Genomic DNA, 17,610 nt, shown 5'->3' with positions numbered 1-17,610 from the left:
AGTTAATAAAGCTAATAAAGCTGGATTTATTCTGGTATAACTAAGGGCAGAAAGGGTCTGAAACTGTACCCGCAGAGAAGTAATAGGAGAGTTCAGTTTCATCAAAGGGATGGGGCACATCTAACTTATCCAGACTGTTCCAGTGAGAGGATGGAGCTTCCCTCACATCCGCTTCAGGTGTTGCTATGTGTCTGAGGGATGACAAGGCCTGAGAACGAACGTCTGAGGTTCAGCTAGAGTTGTGGAGAGGGAAAATGATCTCTGGTTATCTTACTCTAGTTGTGACAGCAGATCATTTCAGGATCCTCTCAGTTACATCCACAAAAGGAGTTAGCAAGTAGTTTCACCTGGTATGTATCTGAGCTTTGACTACCTGGCAGTAATGGCAAGCTTTGGAAAAATATCTGTAAAGCATATAAGTGAAATGCAGATGGATCAACCTGGTGATGGTAGACATCCTTTCACCTATGAAGTGCTCCCTTAATCTATTACTTGTTTAATACATTTTTTAAAAAAGAGAATAATTATTTCAGCCATAAAATGATGTTATCGTATCTACAATCAGTTATGCAAAATAAAATACACGCATACCACAATTACATTTGATATGAAAGAGAGAAAAAGAAAATACATAATGCTTCAGAGCCTGTATTTCATATGAAAATAGTTTAATACGGCTCTCCATGATGTGTTCCCTCATTATTTTAGAAATAACCCCCGTTACACTTTATTCATTTAATAAATTGATAGGCGAGTGTTAGTTAGCATCTAAACACTGTGCAGTAGGAACAGTACAAAACATGAATATAAAAATAAAGATCCAACCTTGAATAGACAATAAAGCAGAACAATAAGATCAGACACAAAGACAAACCCAGTACTCCCCGGGCACAGAGAAACCCCCAGGCATAGGCATACCCAATTAATATTAGAATCAGGAAGAAAAGAGAATAGCAAATACAGATAATAAACTATTAGCACTTAACAAAGGGGCCCAAAAACAGTTCAGCCATCATGACCTGAAAGCAGCTAGTGTGGGACTCTGGCAATTCTGACCCAGGTGAAACCTGCACAACCAGGAATTCTGGACTCAAAAACCCCTACCCTGGACTAGTTGTGCCTTGGTCTCCTGTGTAGCAATAGCCAGTGGCCATGAAGACATCTTCTGTGCTTTGTGTTCTTTTGTGCCTGAGCCACGGAATATAACTGATGAGTTCAGTACACTGTTACAGGCTGAGATGTGTCTGTAAGGAGTCACATAGTTCCATCTGATTAGCTCTCAGAAATAGTCCCTTGGAGTGAGCAACTCCATTCAATGAGGCAGTGAGCAGAAACATAGAAAGAATATATGCCATTTGCTATGTGGGCTGCAGAGATCCAGGCACATTCCGTAGGTCAGCCACTGCTCCCTGTTAGTGCCCCAGTGGAGCTAGCCATCCAAAGGGAAGTGGCAGAGAGATGGCAGAGCTGAGCAAGCACAGAGAAATGTATCCACCACACCTGTGTGAAAAGCTGACAGAGCAGCCACTGCAGAACTTCTGGCTGAGTCCCTCCACATCCCATGAAGCCTAGGCTACAGCTTAAAAGCCACAATATGACCCATAGACACTGAACAGGTTGCTAGCTACACATGGCAACTAATTAGAGATGGGCACAACTGCAGGGTTCAGGTCCTGGTCTGAACTATCAGTTTGGATGCATGGTCATCTCTATTCTGCCTTCTACTAACTATCCAAGCCAGTTCAGGATTATCCCTGTTATAGTTATTTTACACACTTTCCCTATGCGTAGTATACCAGGTGCATCAGACAGAACACCTATCTAGACCTTCCACACATCCCAGTTATGCAATGGAAATAAATTTCAGAGGAATGCTGGAGCTAGAAGAGAACCCCATCCTATGCCAGCACAATCTGTAGTGACTGAGTCATTCATCGCTACTATAGGATGCACACATGGGGGAAAAGCTCACAAAATTATGAGCACTGATGTGAGCAGTTTACTTCATGTTGACTCTGCTGACCCAACTACACAACAACTTCAGGCTCCCACTGGAGCTTTCATGTGGAAGGACCCTGCCAATTGCCCACCAGCCTTGGGATGATGAAACAAGCCTTAAAAATGATCCCAGTCATGAAGACATCCTGCCATCAGGCAATTCAAGCTGCTCCAAGCACAGGAGCCAGAAAAACTTTGTGAGCCGTATGCTAATGTTTAATGTGGAATTAATGTATTATGGTCTTTTCTGAATCATAGTCTGATATATGCACATGGGCATCAGCACATCTGTTTGGGCTCAAGCAGCAGAGTGGCCATGAGAGAAAGTGAAGGGGATCACAGACTGAGCCCCAAAGTCTACTTATCATAAATATTAATATTGTAAAGACTGCCCAGGTCACATCCAGTCCATCCCCCTGCCAGTGCAGAACGATTCACTACAGTACATTTGCTAGTGCCTTATGACTTTATCACTCAAATATTAAAGAGAGATGGGAATAGTCCTCTGGCAGAGAGAGCTGGGGTTTGGGCCAGATGTGTCCCCAGGGAAGGAACCCTAAGTACTTCTAAAATGGGGACAAGTTAGTCTCAGGTAAAATAAACTGTGGGGAGCTAAGCACTAAGTGAAGGTTTACCTGGGATTTGTATTATCTTTTATTAATATACCAAACCTCACCAGGGGTGACTAACAATACTCTATGAGAGTGTAGTTTTGTTTATCACAGGGCAGGAATGCCACCTTTTTACAAGTTTAGGGGAAATCCTCCAAAGCCTCAATTGTTCATCCCACATGTTGCAGTGGGTCTTACACACCCTGCTTCTGAAAGATCAAACCAAGCTCGGTTTGAGAACTGGGAAGTCGCTTATAATAATCTGTCGGTGGTTGCTAGGTAAACGAATAAATACTATCCTGACAAACCTGTAACACTCTGAAGAACAATGTACACAGGTAGTTGAACAGAGGACATGGACTAAACAAAGCCCAGAGCACTTCCTGTATCTGAGGGTTATGGGGTTAATTACAGGTCAGACAATCTCACTGCCAGTGTGAAGAGAGGTAAATAACCAAATTACAGGTGGGACTGATTCCAAGACCTATGTCTGAATTCCCTGTGTTTTGGGAATGTTCAAATCTTCATCCAAGTTTTGCAACGGAGGTCCATCTCTAAACTGAATAGTGGATGGAAGGTAGGGAGCTGGGAGGAGATTCTATGCACTGTGCCTAACACTCACTATTTTTCAAATAATTCCTTGTGAATTTCACACTGGACTCCAAACACTGTCAACTGAGGTTGCTTGCTGACATGCTTTTGCCAAGGTCTAAAACTGAACTGCGATGCCAATTGTCCATTTAAGCTGTTGTCCATTTAGGCTATTGCCCTGCATATAGCTAGCCAATATTAGAAGGTTCATTGGCAGGCAACGCACAAGGCATTTTCTTTTGCAATATTAATCTGTTTGGGGGTGGGTCTGGATAAAAGGTTCTACTTCTGGCCCATCTCTAATTAATGCTCTATGTATATTTGCATGGACTTCATTGTTAACAGAACTCCTGTGCTTGTATTACATCTTTTTCACACTTAACTTATTTCTCTTTCTCCATATCTGTTTGGATTTCAGTTTTAATATTGCAAAAACAGAGATGTCCAGAAGTAAAAAACAATACATAGCACCTCAGAATCGAGGTAGCATGCAGACTACATTTCAATTGAATGAAGAACTATCTACCCCTTCAGTACAAATCTTAAATAAACATATCTGATTTTCACACAAACAGCAAGTGGTGGAAGATGAATTTGTTAGAGTCACTGAGAACAGCTCAGGCTATTTAACTGTTCTAAAATATGTAAACATTACAAAAACCCACAGTAGCTTGCCGTTTACATATATTCAATAAGATACAGCCCTGTGCTGGTTTAAACAAAGTATTTCTGTATTGTGCACTCATATAAATTGCTAGTTTTCTGTTGCTATTACGATTTCTGCCCATCTGGTTTTGGATGACAGCCAGTTTTGGATAGAACCATTTAGTTACCCTAAACAGACTATTCTAAGAGGGTGAAAGAGGCAGAGAGAAAAAGAATGGGGTTTGCATTTATATCAGGAGATAAATAGAAAAATGGATTAGATTCTTAAAGGTTGATTTGGTCTGTACTGAAAAATCTCAGAGCTGTCACCACAGCCCAGAAGGGGACTACAAAATTAGGCTTTCCACTGCTGGATTTCACCTGACAATTTTCAATGTGCAGCCTGGGGGAAGGGAAAGGAGGTAAGAAATGTTCTCTGTATAAATATGTGTAATTTCCATAGGAGATTTGGAAAAAGCGAGGTTAAAAATGATCAAACAGCATAAATCTTAGATGGTGATCAGGCATCAGAGAAGGTATTTGAGGTTTATCCCGGTGTGACTGGCTCTGCCAAAGACTACAGGCATTGAGGTTCCCAGTTTCCTCCATCTAAAGCCTGTGCAGCTTTGAAATGCCTGGCTGAGAGCACTGGAGATGCTGGTTAACATTTTGCTGCATCTCTGTGAATAGGTTTTAGTGTGGGCCAGACTGTGATTTCAGGCACAGAGGGGCTAAATCGGGAGTCATGAGGTGAATGGATTTACTCCAGATTTAGATCAGAATTAGACTCTTTATCTGGGGAGTCTTTAGCTCATTGCTGAAGTCCTTTTTCAGGCAAAATTTCATTGGCTTCAGGATTTGGACCTGTTACATTCAACTTTAATTTTCATTAAGATGGACATGACATTTTCCTCTGACTTTTCTCTTCTCTTTGATAAAATTAACACAATCAGTCAGTGGACCCCAGTTCCCTGGGACGATCTCTTTCTATGTAACCTATTAGTTGCACATCTGGTTGAGATCACTGTGATGGCTCTGCAGCCCAAATTCACAGCTTATGCTGCTGTGAGTAAGGCGATAATGCCAAGTGACATTACGAGATGCAGCAACCTATGGAATCAAGACATATCATGTGATTCTATGGCAAGAGAAAAAGGCAGTGATAGCAAGTGGAAATGTATAAATATATTAATAGAAAGGAAATCTGTTTTTATGAGCTCAAATAACATATACCTTTCATGTTAAACATCTCATTGCCAGACTGCACAACCACATCCTGGCTGTGCTGAGTTTTGGATTGATGCACATGCTCACACATCTGCAGTACAGCTTGAATGGCACTCTCTGAAGAATTTCAGAGGCATTTTTCAGGAAAATACGGCTTCACTCTACCCAAAAGAGCACATTCAATGTTGTCTGGAATGTTTTCAAGGTCAAGGGTGACCAGATGTCAAGTTTATTAGGTTTGTTCAACAACTTGCTTTAGAATCCAGTCAGAACGTCAGTATGGGCTTGATCCTGGAAAATTGTGAGTACCCTTTATGGCACTCAGAACCTCTCAGAGGGTGCTCAATGGCTCCAAAGCTCACACTTGGCTCCCTGAAATAGTACAAAAGGAGCAGAAACCAGTTATACCTCCTTAGTGGGCACAGAGCCAACATAGCAGCCTGCGTGTAGGAGGTTAGGAAAGAGCACATTTAGCTACTCAGCTGTTACAGCCGGTAGCCCCCAGTTTGTTCTAAATTCCCCCAGAGATTGGGAAAAACAGAGTATCTGGACCTAAATGGCCAAGAATTCCCTCAGCAGAAGTATTATACATCATATGTCATCTCCCAACAAATTGTTCAGCAACTCTGTGAAATCTAATTGTATACTATGACCAAAAGCTTACTGGTAAACAGCTCAAGGCACTGTACAAACAGCACAGGCAAAGGTCAACAATGTGGTAAGTGTTAACTAACCAGGGAACTCTGAAAAGGTGAGTCTCAAATGGGCCTTGGATGGAGAACATAAAGATGTCCACCTGATATCAGCGATACAATAATATGCTGGAGAGAGTTCTACTCTCTCAGAAGTTTTGGTAAGAAACTGTCTTTATTTAGACAAACATTAATGAATGTCACGCTCATTGGTTGACAAGGCTCTCCCTAGACATAATACTTTGTGCTTATATAAGTGGCTGTTATCTGAGGCTCTCAGCTCTTAAAGCACTTTCTGAATTTTAATACACCAAGCTTCACAACACTTCTGTGAGATCAGTGAGATTATGAGTTCCATTTTATCGAGGTACACAGAGGTTAAGAGATGTTCTCTAATGTCAACCAATAAGACAGAGGCAAAGTTATGTAATGCCCAAGGCCCTGCCTGCTAGTCTCCTACACAACTAACAGACACGTTCCCTTTCTTATAACCTACTTCTTCATTGTTAAACAGACACAGGAGAGCCCTGCATTCTGCTGCGCTGTGCGGGCAGCTTCTTCCCTGAAGCATGCAGCAGGGCAGGATCCTCCACAGCTTGCAAGATAGTGCTAGGATCAACACTGGCTCCTATCCCAGACAACTCAGACCATAATGGAGGCCTGTGGTCTGCTGGGTACGGTGTCTGCTTATACACTTATGTGTATAATGAAATGTGCAGCATGAATTCCTTTTCAAAGGAGCAGCATAATGCACCTCTTCCTTCCCCTGACCATGGAATCCTGCCCTTGTCAGGCTATTTGGAGAAGAGGGGAACCATCTTCCAGTGCCCTGCTCCTTTCAGAAAGCACTGGCCATAGCAATACCGGGTGCAAGGTGTTTGACATTCAGCAAAATGTTAGAGATTCACCTATAGTACACTAACCACCTCTGCTTTTAAATGATATTGAACTGGAAGTTGTTTCCTGATGTCTATAGCACAGGTCAGATCTCAGATTAAGTTTCTCCATAGGAGGTGGCAAGTGATGCTCAAGGGGTAAACAAGATTTGGTGGGCCAAGGAATATTTTGTTAGAGCTGAGGTAATCTCAATTTATGGAGTTGAAATTTGGTGGTATACACATTAAATATGGTTTTACCTCAAACAGAGATGAAGCCAGAAGAGATTAATATCACCAGGATTACGTTTACTTTAATACAATCTCGTAGTTTGTCTAGATAATTATGTTGCTATCTCTACATTGTTGCTTCATTGCAAAAATCTCTGCCCATGTTCGCCTGAATAGGGTCAGATATTCCAACTTCCAGAGAACTCATAAAATGAATTGATCCGGTTGAAACAAAGGCTGGATACCTGACCTGTTTAATGCAAAAAAATGATAACATCTTGTAAATGTAAACATAACAGCCTGCAATCATACCGGTAGTGTAACACCTACAGACCACCGTCGTCAATGGATGGGATCATACCTGGGATCTCTGGAGCTAAATGCATGAGCTAAAAGCCATGTGGCTCTTCGCTAGGGCTGTAGCAGACTCATTAATCTCTAAGTGGTCTCGGAGAGAGGACAGAGCACCACACCCAGGAGGTGTGTGGGTTACATACTTCCCCTACCTGAGGAAGCACATCCTGCGTTTCAGGACTTCCCAATTGAAATCCCAGATGAGTCCCCACTTGTAATGCCGACAGACCCCGGTCGTTGTCAGGCGGGATCAAACCTGGGATCTCAATGCATGAGCCTCCTCTGCATGAGCTAAAAGCCGCATTTCTCTTAGCTAAGGCTGTAGCAGACTCATTAATCTCTAAGTGGTCTTGGGGCCACTAGAGGGGACAGAACACCACACCCAGGAGGTGTGTGGGTTACAGTAGCATCACATCAAGCAACCAAATAATCCCTCTGCAGGAATGCTAGCATCTCACAATGGGTCAAAGAATACTCCATGAGAGTGTAGTGTAGTTTGACGTGGGGCATGCTAACTTCTCAAAACAGGTAAAAGCTGAATTCAGAAAACAAAAACACAATGAAGGATTTAAATTATTCCCTGATGGGTTGTTTTGGTTTTTTTTTTGCCCCAAATGTTGAAATCTGAGAACAGATGTTTTTTATACAATGGGTTTTATTTTTAATTGGAGGACATTATGCAAACTATGTCTAAACCATATGGTCCTGTAAATCAGACTCCCTTTTGCCATTTCTGGAGAGGCTAGCTTGGCATACTTTCTCCTTTTCCAAGTTGTTTCCCTTTTATAAATTTAATAGCTTCTATTTTTCATTTTTATAGAGGGTCCCTAGGCTCAGTTACTATAAATCAGGGCCTAAGGCCTAGCATTAACTCAAGGGCAGATTTAGATAAATTGTCCTTAATGATATTTAGTAGGTTGTCTAATAGAACACAAAGTCAGATTCATACTTGAGATTATGGAAGAATGTATCTCAAGGAATTAGCAAAGTAACTAGCATTCTCCTCATAGCTAGGAAAGCTGCAATGCTTTGTATTTAACAAAGTGTTATTGGGGACTGGCACCAGTCCCCATTTCCCTCACAGGTGTTGCACTACAGAATGGAAATTTTCAAAAGGATATTATATAGTTGAACATTAAAAACATTTCATTGACAGTGATTGTTTAGAAAATATTGGGTGCCAGATTCAGGCCTTGGGCTGCACATACATATGTGCATGGGAGGGGAAATGAAAGGACACATCGTGGAGTCCTCCCCAGGTACCTGTAGAATTAATGCTTTCATAGATCCTCCACAGTTGGAGCTGCAGAGGGGGGCATTTTGGGCTGCAGCTGGACTGTGCGTAGTCCATGAATTTAGTGCACAACTCTCCCCCGCCCACATTTCCTGTGCACTTTCCTCCATTGAGATTAATAATGCTCCTGGCATGAGTAATCTTTGTGGATGGCTGTGTAGGAGTAGTGTGGCCATTCCCAAGCAAGCCATAAAATATGCCCAGGCTTTTGCAAGATTACTGTATGCCCGTGTCCACAAACAAACAACAACTAAACAATCAACCGTCTGCATTTGGCTCTGCATCTATAGCTGGTAGAGGATTTTAGACATATGCTCTGACAGTGGCTTGACAGATCCCCTGGTTGCCCCTCTCACTTGGCAAGGGATGTTGGCCACATCAAATCCTTCCAGCAGTTTCCACTCCTGCACTGGATGCACTTTCCACCACAAGGGGCTGCAGCTTGGGTTCCACCAGCTGATCCCTTGGTGTCTGATTTTCCACTGCATTACACCAGTATTTCACTGGTGTGACTCCACGTACCAACTATTGTAACAGAGTGGACAGTTAGGCCTGGTGTGTCTACAGCAAAGGTCTCGTTGCACATAAAGCATTATTAAAATAAGGATACTGCTTAAGCCACAACAGCATGAGAGATTACAATGGTCTTTATACAGATCAGCTTATTAAAAATAGCGATAAAAAGTCTCTGGCTGCGTTAACATGTCTCCCTTTTTAAAATGTTGCCTATGCTACTGTACTGTGGGTCTCAAATTAACCAACCGCTTCAGTTTTTGAATTTTATAATTCTTGGTCTGTCCTTCAGACAGAATTGAGCTGAGCATGCCCAGAGGACACTGCTGCTATAAAATCTGTTCTTCTCTTATTACAATCTCAGAAAAATTATTGCATTTTTTTTTGTTCCTCCGTGGGCACTAAATTCTATTGCAAATAAGAATACAAATCCAGGGTTTGACTGTAGCTCTGACTTGCTTTATGAAACTGTTTTAGCTGAAAAGAAATGCTCATTAACGTTGCCAGTTACATTATAAAAGAGCTAAAAATGGATCAGTGAAGTCTAGCGCAAAAAAGGAAAGAACAGAATTGTCCTAAAAGAACTAGCTATGCTCCTTTGATCAGAGGGTGATTTGAAAAATAATATCTATTGATAAGCAAATCCAATGCCTCTGCTTCAGTTCTTCCACTGAAGACATTTCAAATCAAATACCATGCCCTATGCAGTCGGTGTCATATTCAAATAAATCTGTTCCCTTCGTTCTTCATTTTGACTTAATCAATACAGAAAGCCTCATTTTCAAAGTTTGACTAAGTTACCCCCACTAAATTTGTGCTCACACTTGCTTTGCTCACAAATTCTATATTTTTACTTTTTGTGCAATACACTGTGGCATGGGAGATATACCCTAAACTTAAAATACTCCTTAGGCTTTCTGGAAACATTAAATGCACTGCATAACCATAAGGTTCTCATATCTAAGTGTAAGGTTTGCAGTGTGACAGCCAAGTAAATTTAATGTTTCACATTAATATATTCAACATGCCTTTAACATGTATATGAATCTGTCAAAGGTACTTACTTACCTGGGCCCATCAATGTAGTATATGAGCACCTCACAATCTTTAACGTATTTATTCTCACAACACCCTTGTGAGGTAGGGACATGCCGCTATCCCCATTTTACAGATGGGGAACTGAGGCACAGAGAGGCTACAGGCCAGATTTTTAAAGGTATTTAGGTGCCTATATATCTGGCCCCAGGCAACTTGCCCAAATTCACCAAGGAAGTCTGTGGCAGAACAAAAGACTGAAGTCAGATCTCCCAAATGCTAGGGTAGTGCCCTATCCACTAGACCATCCGTCCTCTTTATAGGGAAGTTCCATTTCAGAGAGAAGGCTGGAATTTTCAGAGGCACTTAGGGGAGTTGCAGCTAAAGCCCACTGAAGTTCATCCTAGCTAAGCATTCATTTGCCCAGGGTTTCTTTGAAAATCATGTCCTAAACCGGTCTGTTTCAGTTGTACTTCACTGTTAGAATAAACTGAATACGCTGTACAATGTACCTGTATAGTGGAACTTCTGTTGCTTCACCAGTGCATGTTAACTACTAACTAAACTAAGCCTTTCTGAAATGATGGCGGCATTGCTAGAGATTCCATAGGTAAGGCTGGACAGAGATTTTTACAAAACTAAAATCTTTGTGTTTTATAATTTAACGATTGAATTCAGTCTCCATGTATGGCACAATAACTTTTCATAAGGAAATTTCATAATGAAAACTAATCGCTGTAGAGGACGCTCTTTTAAAAGTTTGCCCATACTCCGCACATCTTTTGAGTTCTTCTGGTTAAACAATGGCAGTCCTAACCAATCACTCTCTCTCTCACATGCTATTTTGGTCACACACCACTTTTGAAATTCTAGAATTAAACACATACTTACTGCCCATATTCAGCATCAGCTGAGTGCATTACAGCAAGATGAGCCACCAGAACTGTTCAGCTACTTCTGTTACTTTCCTAGGTGGTTTATCTTAGAACAGCTCCTCCTCAACAAAGCACAGCTCGTATTTTCATAGCATTGGTTCTCCCACTGCAGGCTCTCCCACCCCAGCTCAAGTCTATCTCCCTTATGCACAGTCCAAGTTTCCCTGTATTCCTTGCTACAGACCTACTTACCCACCATGTCCCCATACAACTCACATAATCCCATGATCCAAGAATTCTGCTTTCTGCAGGTGCCCACCAAGAGTCTCCACTTCCTGCCACAGGTTTCCTGTCCCTAGAATTCTGTTCCTCAACATGATCCTACACCCACATCCCAAGTTCTCATCATTCCTCCTACTCACCTATCACATTCAGCTGTTATCAACATTTAGATTCAGCAATGTAGATATGTGTCAGTAATGATACTTAAACACTGACAGATATAATTGTTGCTACAATATTGACACATACCAATGTTTACAAGCCTAATATGGTAGGGAAGTAAAGAGTGGTGATGAGGGAACGTGTTGTGAAGTGCGGCTGTGTGGTTGATGGGGAAAACAGGGCTGTGTTTGGTTAGAGAATGGGGAGGATTTGGGCTACGCAGTGGAAAAGAATAGAGCTATATGGCAGAACACGGGTAGGAATATACCTCCGCAGGAGACCAGCCAAGGAAGTGGGTTGTGGAGGGTGGTGGGCCTTAGATACATCAGAGCAATGCAGGAGGATGCAGAGCGGCAATACACATCAGTGCTGATTTCCGTCCATTTGAATAACTATCAATGTTGATAAATATTTATCGGAAAAAATGGAGAAATTCCTTTGTTCACTTTGAGTTAAAGTTTACTAGACTGCATAGCCCATAAACATAAACTCCAAAACAAGGAAATAAGCTAGGGTGACCAGAGAGCAAGTGTGAAAAATCGGGATGGGGGTGGGAAGTAATAGGAGCCTATATAAGAAAAAGACCCAAACATCAGGACTGTCCCTATAAAATCAGGACACCTAGTCACCCTAATAAGCACAGGGAAATAAGTAATTCAATACCCCATCTAAACTCTTCTCATTAGTAACTCCTCTCATACTCAACTGCCATCCTTCCATAAGACATAAAAAAATAAACTAGTATCACTAGCAGCTTTCTTAGGTAACCTGGCACATGTTCATACTCCCTGCTATCTGCAACCTCTGTATCCTACACCTTCAACCTACCACTACCTTTTGTTAGGTGTTTCACTGCTGTGTCATTTCTTCATCTAGACTGTAGGTTTTTTAGTGTAAAGATCTTTCTGATTTTATCCATTTATACCCATAAAATGCTAGCACACTTTGGCCACTACAGTAATAATAAATACCTGTGCTGATGCAGAAATACAGTGATCACACCCTTACATTACCTGCAGCACAGCTGTAGAGCCTGCCCTTGGAGGTTTTCTGTGCAAATCTTTTAAGCAACAACCTTCCTAACATCTCAACTGTAAAACCATGTTTTTGGCTGTTTACAAAACAGAATCCAAGGAAGAAATGAAACAGTGGTACCTATTTTCAGTGATAAGTACAAGGAAGGACTGCACCTTTGAGATGTTGTATACAATGTTCCCTCTAATTTTTGACAGGCTGTGTGCACAAAAAATTGCTTCTGTGCAAATTGTTGTGCTTCTGTGCAAATTTTTGTGCATGCGGTGTTTCGCCGTGTGCATGGGGTTTAGGATCTGTGTGCGCACACACACGCGCATAGCTTAGAGGGAACAGTGGTTGTATAGGCCCTTGTCCCCATGGGTCCCGCGCTTCCAAGCGGTTTATGCTAGCCTCAGAGGCTCACTGCGACCCTCCCTGTAGCCCTTCTCTCTCTAGGGCCAGGGTTACAGTCTACTGAGTCCTTTTCATCATAAGCCAGCAAGGAGGTTGGTGAGAGAACTCCCACAGTCTCTGTTGTCCCTATGGGCTTATTCCCAAACAGTTTAGCCTCCTATCCTGACAGGGGCCTGTCTTCCCCTCCTGGGAGGTGTTTCTATAGTGGCAAGTTGGGGGGAACCCGGCCCCACCCTCTACTCTGGGTTCCGGCCCAGGGACCCTAATAGCAGCAGCTGTTGGCAGCTGACCTTTCACTGCCAGAGTTGCTACATTTCCCTGGGGCACTTCCCCACAGCTCTCCCGCTTCTCTCTCTTAACGCCTTCTTCACCCTTACCTTAGGGCTCCCTTTCCAGTGGCTTTAGGTTGTCTTCAGTACCCAGCCCTTCAGCCACACTTCCTCTCCTCTGGCTCCCCTCAGCCTGACCGGAGTGAGCCCTCTTATAGTATCAGAGGGGCCTTAATTAGGGTCAGGTGTTCACATTAGGTTAACAGCTTCAACTGACTGTTTGCAGGCTAATTGGAGTCATGTGCCCACCCTGGCCTGGAGCAGCCCGTGCTCTGGTCAGTCAGGGAACAGAAAACTGCTTATCCAGCGGCCGGTATATCTGCCTTCGACTACTCTGCTGTACCCAACTGGCCTGGGTCTATCACAGTAGCATGGAAAAATGGGAAGAGAACCTGAAAAACTCATTCCAGAAAATGGAGCAATGCAGGAAAAAAATATGAAGGTATTTACACAATATGGCTAAATCCTGACAACTTTCATCGACATTTTTTTCTTGTTTTTGGTAAAACAAAAACAAACAAAAACATTGAGGACAATTTTTTGACCAGCTCTGCCACAAAAGAATAGTATAACTGTGGTATCCACTTGTCAGATAAATGGGTTTGAACTACATCAGGTCAGGATTATTTTTTTGTTTGTTTGTTTCTGTGAAAAATTTAGCCTATTTTCCCCAACTTTGTTCAAATTTGTCTTTTTTCAGGCTTTTGTTGGGAGAATCCCAAACTGCAACATTTTCAGGTTTTGCTTTGTACAATGAAAATCCTCACTGAAAATGGACATTTCCTGCAGAAATATTCATTTATACACAAAACCCAATTTTTTTTGTAATTTGTTTTACAGGATCTATTTTGAACCCGATGCATATGGTATGGCATGTATCCAAATCATGGCCCTGATTCAGGAAAGCACATGCTTAAGTCCCATTAGAGACAACAGGACTTAAGCATGTGCTTAAAAGTGCTTTTCTGAATCAGCACCTGTGTGACAGACTCATAGAACCATAGGGTTAGAAGGGACCACAAGGGCCATCAAGTCTAACCCTCTGCCAAGATGCAGGATTTGTTGTGTCTAAACCATCCAAGACAAATGGCTATCCAGCCTCCTTTTGAATACCTCCACTGAAGAAGTTTCCAGAACCTTCCTAGGCAGTCTGTTCCATTGTCCTGACGTTCTGACAGTTAGAAAGTTTTCCCTGAGATTTAATCTAAATATGCTATACTGAGTTTCAACCCATTGTCTCTTGTCCTGCCCTCTGTGGCAAAAGAGAACAACTTTTCTCCATCTTTATGGCAGCCTTTTAAGTATCTGAAGACTGCTATCATATCCCCCCTTATCTCCTCTTTTCCAGACTAAACATACCTACTTCCTTCAGCTTTTACTCAGATGGCTTACATTCCATCCCTTTGGTCATCTTTGTCGCCTGCCTCTGGATCCTTTCCCGTTTCTCTACGTCCTTTCCATACTTTGGTGACCTAAACTGGACACAGTACTCCAGCTGAGGCTTAACCAGTGCTGAGTAGAGCAGTACTATCACCTCCCATGACTTGCATGCTATGACTCTTTTAATGCAACCTAAAATTGCGTTTGCTTTTTTTTGCAACAGCATTGCATTGCTGACTCATGTTGAGGTTGTGCTCCACCACAACTCCCAGATCCTTCTCAACAGTGCTGTTGCCATGCCAGTTTTCCCCCTTCTGTGTCTGTGCATTTTTTTCTTCTCTAAGTGTAGCACCTTACATTTGTCTTTGTTGAGTTTCATTTTGTTATCTATAGCCCAGCTCTCCAATTTATCAAGATCCCTCTGAATTTTAGCTCTATCCTCCAAAGTATTGGCAACCCCACCGCACCTTTGTGTCATCTGCAAACTTGATCAGTGTGCTCTCTATATCTACATCCAGGTCATTAATAAAGATGTTAAACACCAGACCCAGAAGAGATCCCTGTGGAACCCACTTGAGACACTCCCTCCAATCCAACATAATTCCATTAATAGTTACTCTTTGTTTGTGGTTGTTTAACCAATTATGTATCTAGTCAATGGTAGTTCTGTCGAGCCCACATTTCTCCAGCTTACTTATCAGAATGTCTTTTAGGACTGCGTCAAAAACCTTGCTGAAGTCCAGGTATATTATGTTCACCACATTCCTCCTATCCACCAAATCAGTTACTCTGTCAATGAAGGATATCAAGCTGGTTTGGCATGATTTGTTTGTGGTAAATTCATGCTGGCTGCTAGTGATTATCCCTTCATCCTCCAGATATTCACAAACTGAATGTTTTATAATTTGTTCTAGTAGCTTCCCAGGAATCAAAGTCAGGTCTGACTGGAGTTCCCTGGCTCCTCCTTTTTCCCCGTTTTAAAGATGAGCACTACGTTAGCCCTTCTCCAGTCTTCTGGAACCTCTCCTGACATCCATGAGTTTGTAAATACTATTGCCAGTGGTGCCAAGATTTCTTCAGAGAATTCCTTCAGTACACTCGGGTGAATAGCATCTGGCCCCACTGATCTGAATTGATTCAAATTGGTCAGAAGATCTCTGATGTGTTCTTTACTTATCCCGATCTACTTCCCTTCCCAATTATTGTTTCTGGTAACTTCGCTAGTCATCTGGTCACATGTTATTTTTGTAAGAATACTGAAGCAAAGTAGGCATTGAGCAGCTCTGCCTTCCTATCATCTTCCATTATGAGCTCACCTTCTTCACTGAGCAGCAGACCACACCATCCTTGATCTTTCTTTTTTGTCTGACTTATTTGAATAACCCCTTCTTGTTGTCTCTAACAGTTCTTGCCAGCTGTAACTCATTCTTTGCCTTGGCTTTCCTGATTTTGTCCCTACATGCTCACACAATTCCCATGCATCCATCCTTGGTGACATGCCCCTCCTTCCCCTTCCTGTATGTATCCCTTTTTCGTTTTAGACAGCTAAAGAGCTCCTTGTGTAGCCACATTGGCCTCTTGTGGCTCTTTTTATCTTTCAGCTGCATGGAAATAGCTTGATGTTGAGCCACTAGTATTACATCTTTTAAGAACTGCCAGCCCCCCTTGACTCCTTTTCTTCCTAATTGCTCTCTCCAAGGGACCTTGCCTACTGTTTCTCTGAGTCAGTTGAAATCCGCCTTTTTGAAGACCAGTGTCCTTGTTTTACTGATCTCATGTTCTCCTTTCCATAAGATCTTGAATTCTATCAGATCGTGGTCACTTCCTCCCAAGTTCCCGACCAATTTCATGTTTGAAACTAATTCATCCAAAATGAATTGTTTCCTCAACTTTCTGAAACAGAAAGCTGTCCTCTACATATGCAAAGAATTTGCAGGACACATTAAGTTTTGCTGCAATAGTCTTCCAACAAGTATTAGGGAAGTTAAAAAAAAAAAAAGGTGAGTTGCAGCCAAGCCAACAATAAAATGCTTATGAAGAAATTCATAAGCACTTCAATCCTTGATCAGGCCATCTGAACACACAATTCTATAATTTACACAGGATACATATACTGAAGATGGAGTGTAGCCTAGTGGTAAGTGCAGTGGACTGGGAGTCAGGAAATTTCAGTTGCATTCCCAGTTCTCCTGTTAACTTACTACTTGGCAATGAATAAAATGAATAAAATAAAGTAAGACAACCGTAGAACATTGCACAAAAAGTTCACCAAAATTCAAAAGAAAGAAACTGATCCTTGTATCACTTTGTGTCTTATAGAGTATTTCTAGGTATTTCTTCAATTCTGCCTGGATTAAATGTGTGAGCTTCTCCTTCAGGAGTTAACGAAAGGAGCAGAAATAGAAGAGGGAGAAAAAGATTTCTTCATCACTGTGAATGCAGGATGAAATACTCACACAGCCACCCATTCCACATTCATGCACACACTATGGGCTCATTTCTACCCTCAATTGTGCGTTACACACTGTCCTCAATGGCAGTTGCACTCGTGCAAATGAGCAGATTGGCCCCTATTTCTTTCTCCCTAATGGCAATTCTCCCACTTATGTATAAAACCAACTCCCTTGCATTGTGCCTTCCAACTCCTTGGAACTTGGCAATCATCTGACATCATCCGTCTCCATTAGGATTATGTTGTTTTAGCAACTGACGCTTGTCAACATTCATCTTCATTCGTCAGTTATTTGGGAACTATAAACTGACATAGTTCTTTGTCTCAGAGTCAGATGAGCTCCACTGTTATTATTTGGTATCATTTGTTTTTTGTTGACTCACGTTTGTACGGTAAATATCATTTGACATTAGCTGACTCCATTTTCCTCTCATGTTAACCCAGCGTCATTTCATATTGCTCCTTTTCTCAGCTTTACATTCACTCATCAACTCAGCATAATTTTCATTGTCTTCATTCATATGACTAGATCACATGCCTTTCTCCTTCGCATTCTAGGAATCTGTCAGTTTCATGCATACAGTTTAGCAATGATAATTGTGCAGTTTAATTTATTAAAATTATCATATGCTGCCA

At 41.8% G+C, this 17,610-nt stretch overlaps 1 protein-coding gene across 6 annotated transcripts in view; it reads right to left on the bottom strand.

The window, feature by feature from the left end:
* The window catches only part of KALRN (kalirin RhoGEF kinase), a 766,757-nt gene that overhangs the window by 155,392 nt on the left and 593,755 nt on the right, over positions 1 to 17,610 (bottom strand). The window lies entirely within an intron of this gene.

This window comes from Natator depressus, chromosome 11 (genome assembly GCF_965152275.1).
Source record: "Natator depressus isolate rNatDep1 chromosome 11, rNatDep2.hap1, whole genome shotgun sequence".
NCBI lineage: Eukaryota > Metazoa > Chordata > Testudines > Cheloniidae > Natator > Natator depressus.
This window is presented reverse-complemented; position numbering and strand designations above follow the sequence as displayed.